The sequence below is a fragment of the Propithecus coquereli genome, unplaced genomic scaffold (genome assembly GCF_000956105.1).
Source record: "Propithecus coquereli isolate 6110/MARCELLA unplaced genomic scaffold, Pcoq_1.0 Scaffold217, whole genome shotgun sequence".
NCBI lineage: Eukaryota > Metazoa > Chordata > Mammalia > Primates > Indriidae > Propithecus > Propithecus coquereli.
The window spans coordinates 5,115,411-5,134,230 of record NW_012146856.1 but is presented as its reverse complement, the minus strand read 5'-3'; positions in this window follow the sequence as shown (position 1 = coordinate 5,134,230).

Genomic DNA, 18,820 nt, shown 5'->3' with positions numbered 1-18,820 from the left:
AATGGGAAAAAAACAAACTCTGTATAATAATTTTAAACACTGTAATATTATAATTCTAAATAATACTTAAGTATTCTCTGTGACCATGGCCCAGGAAGCCACGCCCAACAAGTCTTGAGCAAGTAGTCCCATGGCAGTTGGGTTACAGTTTGGTTTTATACATTTTAGAGAGACAGGAATTGCAGGTAAAATCATAAATCAATACATGAAAGATGTACATTGATTTGGCCTGAAAAGGTGGGACGTCTTGAAGCAGGGGCTTACAGGTTATAGGGGAATTGGTTAAAGAAATAAAATTTTGTCTAAAAGCTTGCAATGTTTTAAGTTAAAATAAGAAAATATGTTAATCAGAGATAAACCATAATATATCTACTGAAGTGCTCTGTTAAGCCAATTGATGGCCTGCAGGTGATTTAACCTTTGCCCTGCATGGCCTTAGGTCCTGTTAATAATTTAGTATCTTATTGTCCAAGAGTGTCAGACCTCCCTTCCCTTCATGGCCAAGAACCCATGTTTTGATTTTTCTGAGGTCCCCTTGACCAAGAAGGGGCCCATTCAGTCATGGGGTGGGGGGCAATGTTAAGATTTTATTTTAGTTCACAGCAACTTGAAACCATATCAATGTACTCTTTGTACTGTGTTACAGTAAAATCCACTGGCCTATCTTACACTTTAAATGGATCTTTTAAAGCTATAACAATCCTAAATATTTACGCATTTAACATAGGAGCACCCAGATTCATAAAGCAAACCCTACTAGATCCAAGCAAAGAGATAAACAGCAGCATCTCAATTGCTGGGGACTTCAACACCCTACTGACAGAACTGGACAGATCATCCAAGCAGAAAATAAATAAACACTGGACTTAAATGGGACTCTAGGACAAATGGGCATAACAGACATTTACAGAACATTTTACCCAAAAACTACTGAAAATACATTCTTCTCATCAGCACATGGAAGATTCTCCAAGATTAATCGTATCTTAGGCTATAAAACATGGCTCAACAAATTCAAAAAAATGGAATTCATACCACGTATCTTCTCAGACTACAGTGGAATAAAACTAGAAATCAACTCCAAGAGAAACACTCAATTCTACACAAATTCATGGAAATTAAACAACCTGCTGCTGAATGATTATTGGATCAGTAATAAAATTAAGATGGAAATTAAAAGATTCCTCAAACTGAATGACAAAAGGGACACAAGCTATCAGAATCCAGGGATACAGCAAAATCAGTCCTAAGGGGAAAATTTATAGCCTTAAATGCCTACATCAAAAAGACAGAAAGACCACAAATTAACAATCTAATGACACATCTCAAGGAACTAGAAAAGGAAGAGTAAACCAAACCCAAAGCCAGCAGAAGGAAAAAAATAACTAAGGTCAGAGCAGAACTAAATGAAATTGAAAACAAGAAAATTATACAGAAGCTCAATGAAACAAAAAATTTGTTCTTTGAAAAGATAAAACAAAATTGATAGACCTCTTGCTAGATTAACCAGGATTAGAAAAGAAAGGACTCAAATAAGCTCAATCAGAAATGAAAAAGGAGATACTACAACTGATACCACAGAAATACAAAATATCATCTGTGAATATTATGAAAATCTCTATGCAAAGAAACCCAAAAATATAGAGGGAGTGGACAAATTTCTGGAAACACACAACCCCCCAAGACTCAATCAAGAAGAAACAGAACTCCTGAACAGATCAATAGGGAGCACCAGGATTGAAGTAGCAATAAAAAAATCTTCCAACAAAAAAAAAGCCCCAGAAAAGATGGATTCACAGCTGAATTTTACCAGATCTACAAAGAAGAGTTGGTACCCACTCTGCAGAAATTATTCCATAATATCAAGAAGGAGCAAATCCCTCCCAACTCATTCTATGAAGCCCGTATTACCTTGATACCAAAGCCAGGAAAAGACACAACAAAAAAGAAAACTACAGACCAATATTCCTTAAGAATATGGATGCAAAAATCCTTGATAAACTACTAGCAAACCGAATTCAACAGCATATCAAAAAAATAATCCACCATGACCAAGTGGGCTTCATTCCAGGAATGCAAGGATGGTTTAACATATGTAAATTGATAAATGTGATTCACCACATAAATAGAATCAAAAACAAAGATCATATGATCATCTCAATATGTACAGAAAAAGCATTCAACAAAATTTGGCACCCTTTCATGACTACAAACCCTCAACAAACTAGGCATTGAAGGAACATATCTCAAAGTTATGAAAGCCATATATGAAAAACCCACAGCCAGCATCATAGTGAATGGCAAAAAGTTGAAAGCATTCTCACTAAGTACTGAAGCAAGGATACCCACTATCACCACTTCAATTCAACATAATGCTGGAAATCCCAGGCAAAGCAATTAAGCAAGAGAAAGAAATTAAAGGTATCCAAGTTGGGAAAGAGGAGATCAAGCTATCGCTTTTTGCAGATGATATGATTTTATATCTAGAAATCCTTACAGATTCCACCAAGAGACTCTTGGAATTGATAAATAAAGTCAGAAAAGTCTTAGGTTACAAAATCAATGTACACGAATCAGTAGCATTCCTATACACCAATAACAGTCAAGGGGAGAGTCAGATTAAAGACTCAATACCATTCACAATTGCTACGAAGAAAATAAAATACCTAGGAATATACTTAACCAAGAAGATGAAAGATCTCTACAAAGAAAACTGGGAAACACTGAGGAAAGCAATCGCAGATGATACAAACAAGTGGAAAAACATATCATGCTCATGGATCAGTAGAATTAACATTGTTAAAATGTCCATACTACCGAAAGTGATTTACAGATTCAACGTAATCCCTATCAAAATACCAACGTCATATTTCACGGATCTAGAAAAACTAATTCTATGCTTCATGTGGAACGAGAAAAGAGCCTGAATAGTTAAAGCAATCTTCAGCAAAAAGAACAAGTCTGGAGGCATCACATTACCAGACTTCAATCTATACTACAAGGCTATAGTAACCAAGACAGCATGGTATTGGCACAAAAATAGAGACATAGACCAATGGAATAATAGAACAAAAAACCCAGATGTAAAACCGTCCACATACAGACAACTGATTTTTGACGAAGCAGACAACCGTATACACTGCAGAAAATAATCCCTATTCAATAAATGGTGATGGGAAAATTGGTTAGCCACATGCAGAAGAATGAAACAGGGTCCATATCTCTCACCACTCACAAAAATTAATTCAAGATGGATAAAGGACTTACATGTAAGGCATGAAATCATATGAATTCTAAAACAAAATGTTGGAAAAACTCTTCTAGATGTCAGCTTAGGCAAAGAATTTATGAAGACGACTCCAGTGGCAATCACAGCAACAACGAAAATAAATAAACGGGACTTGATTAAATTGAAAAGCTTCTGCAAAGCCAAGGAAATAATTAACAGAGCAAACAGACAACCTACAGAATGTGAGAGAATATTCACAAGCTACATTCCTTTATCGAAAGGACTAATAACCAGAATCTACAAAGAACTCAAGAAAATCAGCAAGAAAAAAATCAAAATCAAACAACTCCATTAAAAAGTGGGCAAAAGACATGAACAGAAGCTTCTCAGGAGAAGATAGATAAATGACCAATAAACATGAAAAAATGCTCAATGTCACTAATCATCAGGGAAATGCAAATCAAAACCACAATGAGATACTACCTTACCCCAGTCAGAATGGCTTTTATCAAAAAGTCCAAACACAATAGATGGGACATGGATGCAGAGAAAGGAACGAATTATACACTGTTAGTGGAACTGCAAACTAGTACAATCTCTATAGAGAGTAGTATGGAGATTAACTCAAAAAACTAAAAGTCGACCTACAAAGTCAACCTACCGTTTGATCCAGCAATCCCGCTACTGGGTATTTATCCAAGGAAAAGAAGTCATTTCATCAAAAAGACACCTGTACTCATATGCTTATTGCAGCACAATTCACAATTACAAAGATGTGGAATCAACCCAAATGCACATCAGTTCATGAGTGAATTAACAAAATGTGGTATATGTATGCTATGGAATACTGCTCAGCCATGAAGAAGGATGACTTAATGCCTTTTGCAAAAAGCTGGATGGAACCATTATCCTAAGTGAAGTATCTAAAGAATGGAAAAACAAACACCACATGTACTCACTATTAAATTAGAGCTAACCGATGAGCACACATATACATAGAGGGAAGTAGATCTTGAAGGCAATCAAGCAGGGGGCACAGGGGAGGAAAGGATGGGTGAAAACCCACCTAACGGGTGCAATGAACATTATCTTGGCGACGGGAACACTTTTAACCCTGACTCGAGCATTACGAAAGTGGTCCATGTAACCAAAAACATTTGTACCCCATAATACTTTGAAATAAATAAATAAATGGATTTTTACCCAAGTATGATTTTCTCACAATTGGTATTTAATAAATATCGATTCACTAAATTGTGCAGATCTTCCAAATGTTGACCCATTTCATTATACTGTAGCAAAGAAAAGTTAATATCATCACTGGTTTTGTCAGTAAAACTGGTTTTTTTTCTGTGAATCTGTGATAGAGAAGTATGTGAAGACTACTTAGCACAGCTTGATGCACTACCTTGATTTGTGCTAAGGCAGAAGCAGTTTTACCCACTGTTGGTTTTGCACCAGTGTGCAAATGTCAACATAGTGATAAATGCAAGGAACATCTTCAGGTTATTATGAAAATAATTTTGACCTCACAGACCCCCTGAAAGGGTTTTGGGATTCCTTAGCATCATGACCCATGCTTTGAGAAGCACTGCTTAGCATGACACTGAAAATACATGCAGTCACCTTTTTGACTTATTTGCAAGTTTTAGATAATTTTCCTTACCACAACTGACTTTCACACAAATAAACAGAAATCATTCACCCAACCTGGGAACAGGGGAGGCAGTAGGAAGGCAGGTGGCGCTGTCACTCCCTGATGTACAAAATGTTTTGAGCAAGACCACTCTGAAGAAGGGATGTTTTCTCCAAATTTGGCTCTGCAGGAGCTAGTGTGATCAAAGCAGGCAATAAGTCAGGGAAATCTTCCTTCTGTGAGCAGATCTGACTACCCAAATGCAAGCTTGGGTGGGCAGTCAAATGCCAGTTAACCATTAATCAACAAAGTTAATTAGCAGATAATCACCATCCCTTAGGGTGTAGGCTACTCCACAACTCTCACAGATAAATTAATTTCCAAAAAGAACAAACAACCCAACTCTTTAGAAACTGGTGTGGACACAGGCTTTTGTCTCAAGGCTGTGAATACTATGCTGATGACTTCTTCAGGACGGCCAGGCCCCCGCAGCCCTGCACTCAGTGTTTCCCAGCCAGAGTCTGTGGAGTGGGGCGGGGCGAGGGAAGCGGCTGATGGGACCAGGCACGCATCCATTCGCCCCGGTCTCCTGTGCCCGCAGCTCTGCCCAAGCAGAAGGGGCCAGCACGCTGGGCCGGAACCAGGCGCAGCCACACACAGTCCAGGAGGAGGGAGGATTTAAAGAAGGAATCGCACGATTGAAGCACAATTACAAACAGATTGAGTGCCCTGAGAGGAAGGAAGGTGGCACCATGAGAATGGAATTTAAAAATGAAACTGCCCTGGGCTGAGGTCTGTAATGCTTCTGGGGAGCAACGTCTTCTGCTCTGTGAGCTAGACTCTGGGTAGGAGCCAGGCTGCGGGGGGACCAGGGGGCACCTGGGAGGAGGTCCCGGGTCAGGCAGAGCAGGGCACAGTGACAGTGCCAGCAAGCAGAGAGAATGAGGGCCACGGTGTCTGAAGGGAGAAGGGAGCCAGATCAGGCCTTGCAGACGCGGGGAAGGATGCGGGTCATCACACTGAGAACCGTGGCTGCCAAGAGGGTGGTGAACGGGGTCTGGTGCCATGATGCAGTTTGCGCTAAAAATACTGACGGTACTGACGGTGCAGAGCGGAGGGCGGTGGGAGAGACGCCGGGGTGGGGGAAGGAAGACAGCGTCGGGGGCCTCGCGACGACGTCGGAGAGAAGGGTTAGCGGCGTGGCCTAGGATGGCGATGGGAGGGAGAGAACGAGGCATTCCATGAACACCCAGCGACGGAAAGGATTGGAGTGTGGGGGCAGAGGTGTAAAGGACAGCGCCTCCCCGCAGTTGCGGTTCGCATGTTCAGATGCTGTTAGCAAACACTGGAGGAGGCGGGTTGGGGCGGAAGCTCGCGAGCTCCGCGGTGGCGATGTGGAGCTCCACGTGCGACCTACTGCTGGAGGAGGCGTCTGGCGTCTGGACTGGACATACACTTGGGTGATTTTAGCCACAGATGTGGAAGGCATTGTCCAGGAAAGAGAGAAAAGAAGAAAAGCAGAGGGAGGGGGAGGGAAGAAAAGAGGATGAGAGAGAAACGAAAGTAGAGAAGGAGAAAGAAGGAAGAGAAAGGGAGACACAGGAGAAAAAGGACAGGGAGAGGCGCCAGCACCGAATGGCCAAGCAGAGAAGGATGATTCTGCAAAGGAAACAGTGTAAGGAAAAGGGATCGGAAGAGTGTGGTACGCAGAGGGCGAGGGGAGGGAGGGAGCTGTAGGTTGTGTCAATGTCACAAGGAAACACAGATTGACTTCAGGCTGCAGGAGCCCGTGGGATGCCCTCCCCACCCTTCTCCCCTGCACTGCGGCCTGGCCTGGGTGTCTGTCTCCTCTGCTCGGCTGGGCCACGGTCCTCCTGAGGCAGGGAGCAGGGAGCAGAACCACTGGTGACAGCTGTACCCCCAGCACACAACACACTGTTGTCACCGAGGAGGTAGTAAGCAAACGTCTGATGAATGAAAGAATTGGAATAGAAACGTTCCAGCAGCAGAACAGACAGGCAGTAAGGAAGTTCCTGAAAAAAGAATAGCTTCGGGGCAGATAGACCTCAGAACCTCAGAGGGTCCTGGAAGGCTCGCAGTCCTGTGCCATGGGTTGAGGGGCAATGAGGAAAACCAACATCCCAGTAGCTCATGAGACCTCACGCTTAAAAGGTAAAGGCTCAGCAACCATGAATGGCACGTTCCTGTGTGATGCTGAATGGCTCAATTTAACCACTTAACACGTGCCCCTGCCCTCAGGGCGCTTTCTACCCAGCTGAGAGAGAAAGACTATCCGGATCAAACAGGAAGAGAATAATAGGCAATGAAACAGCAGGTCTGAAAGAGGAAGGGAAATCCTGACAGTAAAACAGTGCAAGGTCGCCTGGGGCTGGGTGTTGAGTACATACGTGGAGACGGAGACCTAAGAAAAATGGCTGTGATTCTCCTCGATGAGAAAAATGATGGAAACGCCGATGGAGAGGGAATGGAAATGAACAAGAAATTTCCAAAGGAAGAAATAAAAATGTGAAAGCACATGTGAAATACAGTCCACATTACCCATTACCAAAGAAAAGCAAATTAAAGCAATGAGATAGAGTGTTTCAACTCAAAGTAAAAAGGATATTTAATTTAAAATAGCAACAGCCTGTCTTGCCAAGGCTGCAGGGAGTCGGGCACGAAGTCACTGCTGGGCGAGGGCACGTCAGTGCGACACACCCTGCAGGGCAGCTGGACACCGCGCAACCACAGAGTTAAAGGTGGACTGTAATATCCCTTCTGGAAATTGGTGCAAAGATCATTAAGTGTGGGTACAAAGATTTAGCCATAAGGATGCTCACTGCAGTACTATTTGTTATGGTAAAAAGTTGGAAATAACCTACATCTCCAAACAGAGGGCTGTTTAGTTATATAAATTATGTATACAATGGACTTCTACGAAATGCACTAAAAATATTATCTTACAGGAATACTTTTAATGTGAGAAGACAGTCATAACATATTAAATACAAAAAACAGATTACAAAGCAGCATGTATATTATGGTCTGATTTTATAAGTGTACGTGCATGTGTGTGTCATAGAAAGAGATCTGGAAGGCCATGCGCCATTATGTTAGCAGAAGTTATCTTTAGGTGGGTATGGTTTTGAATATTTTAAAGCTCTTTGCACTTGTCTGTATTTTCTAACTCTCCTGTTAATAAGCTTAGGAAATGAGATTTCAAATAATAATTTTTCTCATGAACTAGGCAGGACATCGTAGGTAGAAAACAGATGAGCAAAGTCACCAAAGGGGACACAGAAGGCGAGAAGGTCATGCAGTGTGGACAGAGTGAAAGCCAGGCAGGTGGGAGGAGAGGGGCCCCCCTACCCTCAGTGAGTTTAGTATAGGCACAAAAGGCCCCCAAAATGTAAAGAGAGGGAAAGGTTTCGGTCCTTGAATAGAAGTATTTGTTCCAACTTCTTTATTTTTTTTAAATTTCAGAATATTATGGTGGTACAAACGCTTTAGATACATATATTGCCTTTGCACCACCCAAGTCAGAGCTACAAGCGTGCCCATCCCCCAGACAGTGCGCACCACACCCATTAGATGTGAATGTACCCCCCCCTTCCCCCCGCAGAACCTGGCTGACACCCGATGAATGTTACTTCCATATGTGCACATAAGTGTTGATCACTTAGTACCAGTTTGATGGTGAGTACATGCGGTGCTTGTTTTTCCATTCTTACGATACTTCACTTAGAAGAATGAGCTGTTCAAACTTCTTTAGAACTCTTAATCCATCTTGTTCCAGAACAAATCTAAGGTCCCTTAGAAATACACATGCAAATTTCAGCCATCCTTGTGCAGCACCTCACGCCCCAGGCACCACGCTCAGCTCCTGCAACGGCTGTCCGATGGCTCAGCCTGGACGGGTGTGTGTTGTTTGGCCAGTTCAGTACCTTGTCTTGTCATTTCGTTTGTTTGTTTGTTTGTTTGTTTGTAATGTGAATGCTTTAGGCAGGACTTGCGCTCTCCAGTTAGGGACCACAGTGCCTCCTTTCTCTCTTTCTTTTTACCACTGTGGCTCCACACCTTCTTCCTGGTCCTTGGGGGCACTGGGGTTTGCCACCCTACTGTAGGGGAAAGAACTTGAGATTTGGAGCCACACAGACAAGAATCCCAGTCCTGCCATAAACTGTGCAACCTAGGGCCAGCTTCTCAGTTTCCTTAGTCCCCTGCGCCTTACACTGGGACTCTGGATACTGAGTCTTCCTGCCTGGCTATCACCCACCTGTCAGGTGAGGCCAGGGAAGGGTCTTCCTGGCCAGGGCACATTGTCAAGGGGCCAAATCAGGATAAGTGTGGGGAGAAAGTGCCTCTCCCTGGATTCATTGGAGGAGTGGACTAGAAATCCTGAGAATGAAAAGCAGCAGACGGTCAGTGGTGGGGTAAACGAATCTAAACCAGGTGCCTAGTCCCATGAGAACCCAGGAGAAGATATACCCAGGCAGTGTGTCAAGAGGATCACAAGCCCAGAGAGACCCCCAAATAGAGGGACTCGGGGCTCTCTGCAAGGCCTGGAATTGCCTGGGCACACCCAGCACGTGGCCAGAGGCCAGAGCAGAATGAGGCTCCAAGCTCGCTCCTTCCCACACCTGCCACCCCTTTGACTGAAGGGGTTACTTACCGCCCTGCACTTGCAGTGGCCATCTTCTTCTCCCCAGCTGCCTGGGAAATTTCCAGGTTTCTTCCACGGTGTGAAGTGGTCACTTCCAGCCCCCCGTGAAGGCCTCCCTTGCCCAGTCGATCCAGAGGCTGGTATCTCTGCAGAAGTATCAGAGGGCTCTCTTCCCAATGCCTCGAATCCTTGCTGCACCTCCTAATCACCCAGTGTGGACACTGCCGTGATCCTGAGGGCTGATGTCTCCCTGGCTGTGCTGTGAGTCCCATAAAGGCAGAAATGTGTGCCACATTGGGTTAAATGACCCCATAGTTGGAAAACATTTTGGCACAACCTGGTAAAGATGAACACACAATCCCTGTGGGTCAAAACCCATGACCCAGCAATCCCTGTCCTCGTTTCTCCTTAGAGAAACATTTGCTGACGTGCACCAGGAAGCTGTGCGAGAGCGTTCACAACACTTTTCCAAGAGCAAAACACTAGGAACGACCACCTGGGCCCCCTCCAGTAGAGTGGGTACATAAACGTTGGCATATTCTTCAGTAGAATACGATGTAGCAATGAAAATCAACACAGGCACACACCAACACGGGCGGATGGAAGCATAGCGCCGAATGAAAGGAGCCCACGTGAAACTGGAAGTTTCAATTAATATAAAGCCAAAAGCAGGTAAAACTAAATACCATATTGTTGAGGGATGTAGACAAATGTGATGAAACTGTAAAAAAAAAACAACAAGGAATGATTAACACAAATTTAGGAGAGTGCTTCCCGCTGGGGATAGGAGGCAGAGGCAAGCCGGAAGAACAAACAGAGATCTGTTAAGGCAGCAGTCCCCTATCTTTTAGGCACCAGGGACTAGTTTCATGGAAGACAGTTTTTCCAGGGACAGGGGTCGGGGGAGCGGAAGCGGGCGGCTGGCAGCGGAGCTCTGCGGGGATCACAGTTTTAAAGAACTGGCACTGTCCTACATGATGTCTGTTCTATTATTATTCTTTAAACTACAAATATCTACTATGTATGCCATTTTGTATAACTGATCTAGTTTACAATTTAAAAAGTAAAAAAAATCTAAACAAAATAACTCGATAGCACTCGGCACCACGTTGGACATAGAATTATGCTTTGTTTTGTTTCTGACAAAAGGAAAGTCTTTGAAAATAAAGTTTGAAAATCATGGGGAAAAAACAAAAATGTGGAAAGGATAAATCTATATGTTGTAGACTAGAAAACTATACAATATGAACTAAATGAAAAAAACAGTAACAGAAACAAAAAGCACCCTACCACCATTATTTTCTACATCCCAGCTTAGCTTGCTCTTGAACTCCTGTTGATTGAGGGCTACCTGTCAATGCTCGACCTCGTCAGTCGAAGGTATTTGGGTAATTAGTCTTCCTGAATGTCTCCTCTCCTCGAGAATGGGCCCCTCTTCTTCCTGCTTCCCCAGTGGCATGTGGTTGCCGGGAAGGGTTACAGTCCTGGTGCTCTGGGAGAGTGGCTGGCTCCCAGCTGGACCCACCACAAGAGTGTGCATCTGTGGCAGGCGGGACCCATGGCCTGCAAGCCTATGGCTCTTCCCCACCGACCAGCCCTCTTGCTGGGGCTACCGTTCTTTGGAGAGCTCAAGGCTGCCATCATCCACATTGGGGATCCCAGCTTCAAGTGACAGCTGGCCCAGGACCCTGGGAACCTGAGAATCACATCTCACATCCACCCCCAAGCACTTCTTTCCTTTCAGGTGCCATGTGAGAAGTGGCCTCCCCCCAGTTTTTTCTGAGAGGTTCATAGTCTTTCCCAAGCCATTACTGTAGAAGCTTGGACAAACCTAGGACTCACCCAAACCCTTCTGGAAGCCTCTGTTTATTTGCATCCTCCCCATTGAAGGATGGGAGCAAATCTAGATCTTAAATCTAGATCTTTGCCCTCTGCTGTCTTTCCCAGCCCAGCCCTCAGATGGGAATATTCTTTACTGCTCGCCTGCTGACTCCACAGTCAACAGCTCACCCCTGTGCTGATTCTTCATACACGCATTAGTCGTGATTAGGTTTGGCTACTATTGATAAAAGACCCAAAGAAGACTTTTTTCACTCACATATAGGTTAGGGTATCAGTCATCTATTGCTGCACAATAAATTACCACAAAGGCAGCAGCTGTGAACAACACGAAGTCATTATCTCACAGTATCCACGGATCAGAAGTCCAGGCACAGTGCAGCTCAGCTGGGTCCTCTGCTCGGGACCTCTCAACCCTGAAATCCACTTTGGCTTTCAAAGTGCTGGCTGGGCTGGGCTGTCTGGAGGCTCTAGGGAAGAATCCATTTCCAGTTGCATCTAGGCTGTTGGCAGAATTCAGTCCACTGGAGTTGTAGGTCTGAGGTCCCATCTCCTTGACACGTGGACCCCTTCATCTGCAAGCCAATAATGCACGACGAATCCCTCTCAGGCTTCAAATCTCTGACTCCTCCTTCTGCTACCAGCTAGAGGAAGATCTCTCCTTTCAAAGGCTCAAACAATGTATACTAGGTCCACGTGGTTAATCCAGGATAATCCTCCTATGTTAAGGTCAACTGATTAGTACCTTAATTACATTTGCCAAGTAATGCAACATGATCGTGGGATAACCCCAGTGGCAAAAGTCATCGGGCCAAAGCTCTGCCTCCCACAGCTGGAAAGGCAACTCTGCCCTAGTAAGCCCTCAGAACCCGGGGTCCTGTCTGCCCACCACTCCATCACCCCTGGGGAGGGACCACATCCCCAAAGTCCAGGAGTCCGCATCCACATGCCAAAGCAGGGGGATCCAGGCTTCATTCCGACTAGGTTTTAAGGAAGGTTCTCAGCAGCTGCCACACAACACTCGACTTTCCTCCAATTGGTCTGACTGTGTGACTTTGAGACACCCTCGCCTGGCTGCAGGAGGCTGGGCACTGTAGCTTTATTGTGGGTGGCGATGTGGCCAGACAGAAACTCTACCACTACGAAAAAGAGGGGGAGTGGTTACTTGAGGACAATCCATGAAAACAACCCAGAGAAAGCCAATAATACCCCTTTTTCCCTCTCGTGAGCTTGGTTTTCCAGACTTTAAAACCTTTAGTTTGAAACTCAAGCTAAAAACTGGCATTTTTGTTCCCGGCAATGGTCCCTTTCTCCCTGCCCCAGGCAATCAGTCTTAGCTTCCAAGCCCAGATTTACTGGCGGAAAAGCTGAGGAGAGATGAATTTAGGAAGAAGATCATTGTCCACATTTGAATGCAGAAGATATGAGAGGAACTCTGTCTCCTAATGTGCGCCTCCCATCTTGGTCTGGAAGTGGTCGAGGTGAAGCTCTCCATATGCTTGTACAAGGGGAAAGGAAGCAACATGGCAAGGCCACCTTTCATGCAAGTATTCGATCTCAAGCTCTGCAAGTGTAATTCCAGTTGCAAAACCTAAAATACGCAATTTTTTTGTCTTTTCCAGAAAGGAAAAATGGCAACCCATGATGTCATGCTATCACAACCCCTCCAGCATGCAGAAAAATCACAAAAATGGAACCTACAATCTGCATGGGCAATTTCCCAGTTCCAGCAATGCTTAAGCAATACGGTGGTCAGAGCCCGTCACAAGAGGCCAGAGCCCTCGGTTGCAGCTCCGCATGACTGTAAGGGTCACAGAGCTGGTTCATGACCAATCAGGGCCAGAGCGAGACACCTGGGCTGGAACCCTAATCAGACACTCCCAGGTACAGTGCAGATTTCATGATGCAGACTGGTACTTCAGGCAGTTTATTTTTTCCTGACTCCTGCTTCTTGGAAAGAGTAATAAATTAATAATTTCTGAACCAAGAGTTGTCTAGAAGGGGGAAAAAACCAGAAACTTTTGATTCTGATGAATCTGAATATGCAACGTGGTTCAGCTACTTTTGAACTGTGAGAGCTTCTTAGCAAAACAATTTAGACAATAAGTTTCAAAGTCTTCATTTTCAGGATTAAGACAGTAACATGTATCTTCCATTCCTAGAGTCCTACTTTAAGGCTGTGAGTTCATGTATGTGACGTTCTAGGAACACTAGCAGATGCCCAGTGCCATCGGTGGTTATAGGCCTTGTCATTGTAACGTGCTGGATTAGGATGGCGCCATCAGTAAAAGTTAGTGTGGCCGGGCTCAGCTGCAAAGGAGTTTGATTAGACAATCCAAGCTACTCCCCCCAACCAAGACTGACTGGGTATTGACAGAGGGCCAAGATGCCTATGTTGAGTTGCAGGGTGGCATGGCTCTCATACGACATTCTGTCCACAGCGCAGGGAACACCACAGATAACTGCATGAAAGGCACTTCGGTCTTGTTTCTTACACCCAGGAAATGCTGCAATGTAAAGACCTTACCTGCTCTGCCTCTGTTGAAAATGGGCAAATAGCAGATACTGTTCAATACCTATGTGTCTCCTTACCACCACCCACCACCCCACCTGTGTGGCCCGGAAGACCCAGGACAGAGGACAGGACTTTCTCATAAGTATCAGAAAAACACCAGCAGGTGTCTGGAGAAATTCTTACTGCAACTGCAGGCTGTGGTGTTCAGGACACCCCCACGTCCTCAGATCAAGACTGACCCTCAGCAAGTCTCACAAGCTCCCAATGCTGCTGATGCTGCCAACCCAGGGACCATATAGCTGAGAACGGCCGCTCCAGGGCAGCAGTCAGCAAACTGCAAGCTGACAGTGGGCCAAATGCCACTGCCACCTGTGTGCAGACAGCCATCAAACCACAAATGGTTTTTACATTTTTGAATGGTTAGAGGGAGGGGGCGGGGAATAGGGGAAGCATTTTTATGACAGTAGAAAATTATATGAAATTCAGATTTCAGTGTCCATAGATAAAGTTTTATTGAAACACAGCCATGCTCATTCATTGAAGTATCGTCCACGGCTGTCTTTGTGCTACAGTGGCAGAGCTGAGTACTTGCAACAGAGACCATAGAACCCGGAAATATTTACTATGTGGTCTTGTAGAGAAAACGCATTATCTAGGGTACGCGAATGGCTTCGTGGAACACCTGAGGGAGAAGGGTGATTCTCACACAGCCTGGCTTCCTGCACTCTGGGTTCATCTTAGGATGGGTGCTTTATAAAGAATAATTTCTTTAATGCTTAGGTATTAATAAAAGGAAAAGATATTTTTTAAGATGCCTTTAATCTTTCCCTTTCTGCTCATATTCAAATGAAAGCAGAGGCCTGCTAAGAAGTGTGACAATTTATACCAAATTAATGTCACAAGAGCTTGAAGCAAATTATTTATTAAAGTCACCCACATAATCAGATAGTAGCAAATAGAAAGAAAAAAAATCTACAAATCTATGATTCCTAGTCAGTATTTCATTTTAGTTTACATTTAAATGATAACACATCTTGTGGCAAATTATTTCAGACTTTTTCTACCACGAAAAAGGGGAAGAAAAATGCACTTATTGAAGGAAATCTCTGCAAGAGACAAAAGTGATAAACTTCCCCAAGCCTGTTTACAAATGCAGTCAATGAAACAGAATTTTAATGAATTGCGCCACATAATCTGGTGGTTAATGAGCTGCAAAAGCCTTTGTCAATTTCAGTGACTGGGAACTAACTCTTTCAGTTTCAAGATCAATAAGAATCCTGGCTCTGCACTACCCAAAAGGGAGCTCTGGGGAGAAAGGAAGTTGTCAGAGGAATGTCATCTCTCCAGGTCGCAGCAGCAAGGCCGCCATCTGTTTTGTCCACCTCCTCCCCCTTTATGTTTAAATCCTGACTTCAGACTGAGAGGGAGAGAAAGACAGTTTGGAGATCAAACGGCACAGCTCCTATGAAATGCCAATACAAAATGACAACGAAAAGGCTTGAATGACTCTAAAAATATCTCCCAATATTTTAGAAGCTGTGCTGAGTCCAGCTGCTGGTGTGCACCTTTGGGAGGGCGTAAAGCCCTTGACATTCAGTGTTCTTGATACACAAAGGCAACAGGCAGTGCGGTCGTTGAGGATGAAACACTGACCTAAGGCATCCTGCTAATTCCGCCCTCCGTAACACTTCTTTTATCTGCTGTTTTCATGTCTTCAGCTTCAAATAGTCACATTCTTTTCCAGAGATCTGGGATTTGCAATTATTGTGTTATCCATATCCATTACCCAGAGTCGTTGCTAGGGAGATGTGGCCATTGCAATGATCCTCACGCCACAGGACATAAGACATCCCAGGTGGAAGACACCCATCATGAACAGCAGGTCAACAGCATCTACCTAGTACCTGCTATGTGGGAATAATGAGGAATCTGGGAAGGTGGAGGTGAATGAGACCTCAAATGCACCCTTAATTTGCTCTTAGAGTACTGGAGGAGACACACACTTACGCTCGTTGGATGAATTAATAGGCAATTGGGCTACACATTTCTTGTTCAACAGAGGCCTTAAAAAGATTTTATTTCATGGTAGGGACCCAGTGAATACTTTTTAACTGAGTGGCAAGAAACACGCATGCCATTTTGACATCCGTACAAACTGAAGCTGCTGCTACCACACCACCCTCCCACACCCACTCTTGGAGTTTACTCATCGGCAATTTCCACTGCACCTGTATTTTCATCCATTAAGGTACTCTCTGTGGCTTCAGGTATGGGACCATTAGCAAAAGCCATAAGAAAGCAATTTCAGGAGAGGAAAGCCCCATAAAACGTGAAAAATTAAAGTGGTTCTGAATGTTGCATTCAGAAAATTGCCACAGGCAATCCCATTCTGTCAACAGAATGTTCACTTGGCTGCAACCAAGACACAGGTGAAATGTTTTGACGTGTGGCACGGCAGAAAAAGGGAGAATAGAGTACCGAGGCAATTGGGCTGCCCTAAATCACCCAGCATTTGTTCTTGTAATTAGTCTATGAAGATTTCAGACTTAAGACTATGAAGAGATTAAAAAAGTACAGTTCCTGTCCTCAGGGAGTTTACAATCTAGCCAATGAGGCAGGCTTGTGTACAGATATTTGAAACAGAAGGGGGAATGAAGAAATTCCTACAAGCTGTGCATGGCTGAAGACCAGAAAAAGAGGTGAGACTTGCTTCTAATGCAAGAAGATCTGAAATGCAATGGCAGCCCTTCTGAAATAAGGGAACTGGTAATCCACAGACTGCAATGGAAGAGGCTCACCCCATGAGGAGACACTTCAAACCCACAGCCCAGATCTGTCCTCCTATGGCTACCTTCACCTTGGCCTTGGGGACCGGGAAAGGAATGCTTTTACTAATCAGACGCCAGTGTAACGGGAGATCTTTCCGTCAGGTGCTGCTGCACAGCGGAGGCAAGGCTAGAACATTCACATAAGACTCAACTCAAGTGTCAAGGGTAAAAAAAAACTTTTGAAAACGAATATCCCAGATTATCAAACATAGTGACCTCATCTTTCACTTGTGTTACCCCTTCCCCTATAGGAGCTCCCCTTTCCTGGCCCTGCCGTGTATGTTTGGAGTGGGCACCATGTCGACATCACCGGGGAGGAGCCCATAGCTCTCCTTCAAATCTGGATCCAAGAAGAGATGCTGTTAGAGAGGAGGGTTTCCTGCCTATAAATTCACCGCTGGTTTCTTCTGCAAGAAGGTACCGTGAAGGATTCCAAAATGAGCACCGTCTGGAGAGAATTCCTACCTGCCCACAGGGTCACACGTTGCGGCAGATGGCCACACCTGCACACAACACAATGGCTAGGCTTGGGGTGTGGAGACATAGACATACAGAGCTGGAGGTGAGCAGTGTAGGCAAAGATGTTCATTTTCTTCAACAGCTGGAACCAGGGACCGTCTTTCAATCCCACTAATTCAAACTGCAGAGAAGGATGTGCTGCTGTTTTGCTATCTTTAAATGTTGAAAAGTAGCATCTCTTGGCCTCTTTCCTTCCGATCCCATTAGAGTCCTCTCACTGTCTCTCAAAGCCCCCAGTGACTTCCTCTCCTGTCCCTCTACCACATCCGCTCTGGACCCAGCTGTTTCCAGAAGCCTCTTCCATCTTCAGCCAGGCTGATCTCAGAAACAATTATTCGTCACCACTTGTAAGGAATCAGGTGCAGTCCTCGGCACCGAGGAAACAAGGTCCAGTGAGACTTGGCCATCCCCTCTGGAGGGCCCACCACCAGCGAGGGAGCCGCGCAGGTGGACCAGGCAGACCGGCACACACCGAAAGCACAAGAGGCGCAGGCTCAGCGATCCTGTGCGCAGGCGAGCCCGGATCAGTTGGTAAAAAAGGAGGAGGGCGGCGCCCAAGCAAAGGGCTGGGCCGTGCAAAGGCCACCAAGACACAGCGTGCGTTGGGAGAGCCACAGCCTGCTCGGGGTGGCAGGAACAGCAGTACTGAGGGTGGGCTAGAAAAGATGGGGTGATACTGCCAAGCCAGCGCCAGCCCACGAAGGATCCGGTGAGCCACACGGAGGAAGTTCGTCTTCATTCTGAAGCAAACCAAACCCCAGAAGCAGTTTGATCAAAGGGAGATTTGCATTTCCAGAGAGCACCCTTGCGGTCCTGGGGAGGCTGTCTGGGGAGAGGAAGGCACACTGGAGGGCAGCTCTGGGACTGTCACCGTGGTCCTGGTGAAGCTGCTGAGGCCAGCGGGATGGCAGCAAGGCCAGCATCAGGAAGGGGAGGCTGAATCTGGGAAATTAACATGCAGCATCTGGTGACTGGCAGAAGCTCAGGCGTGAAGGAAAGGCAGGTACGTGTGTGCTCACTCCTTCCTCTGCTCCTCTGCACCCGTGGCCCCCCACCTGAAATGCCCCCACCTCCTCATCCCTCCGGGCCTAGCACCACTCTCGCCTGCCCCAGGAAGTCGTCCCTCGCAGCCTCCGCCATTGCTCTTTCCTTTCTCCACCCAGTTGGAGGCTAATCAAGGCGGCGCTGCCCTTGTCCACCTTGCTCCATGTGCCTGTCCAGGGGGCTCCCTGGGGGTAGCCTGTCAGGTGGGTCTCCCACCCCACGTTGCTTCTTGAGCATCTTTTACCTCTCTCAGTGTCATCTCATCCCCATTTGTATGTGCACGTGCCACACAGCAGTTTCAGTGGATGCAATAATGACCAGCTATCAAATCATCATTTCTGAGAGCCAGGTGTTACCGAGCATCACTCCACCCACCTACCTATCTGGCTACAGCTATTCCTGCGCCTATGATAGATATTCTTGTCCTTCTATCCCTATGAGCAACCCTTCAGGATAGGGAGGATGCTCTGCTTGTAGAACCAGAACCAGGTGCTAGTGTGTTACATCAGAAACTGTGATGGCCTGAGATGGTACCTGCTTATGAGTT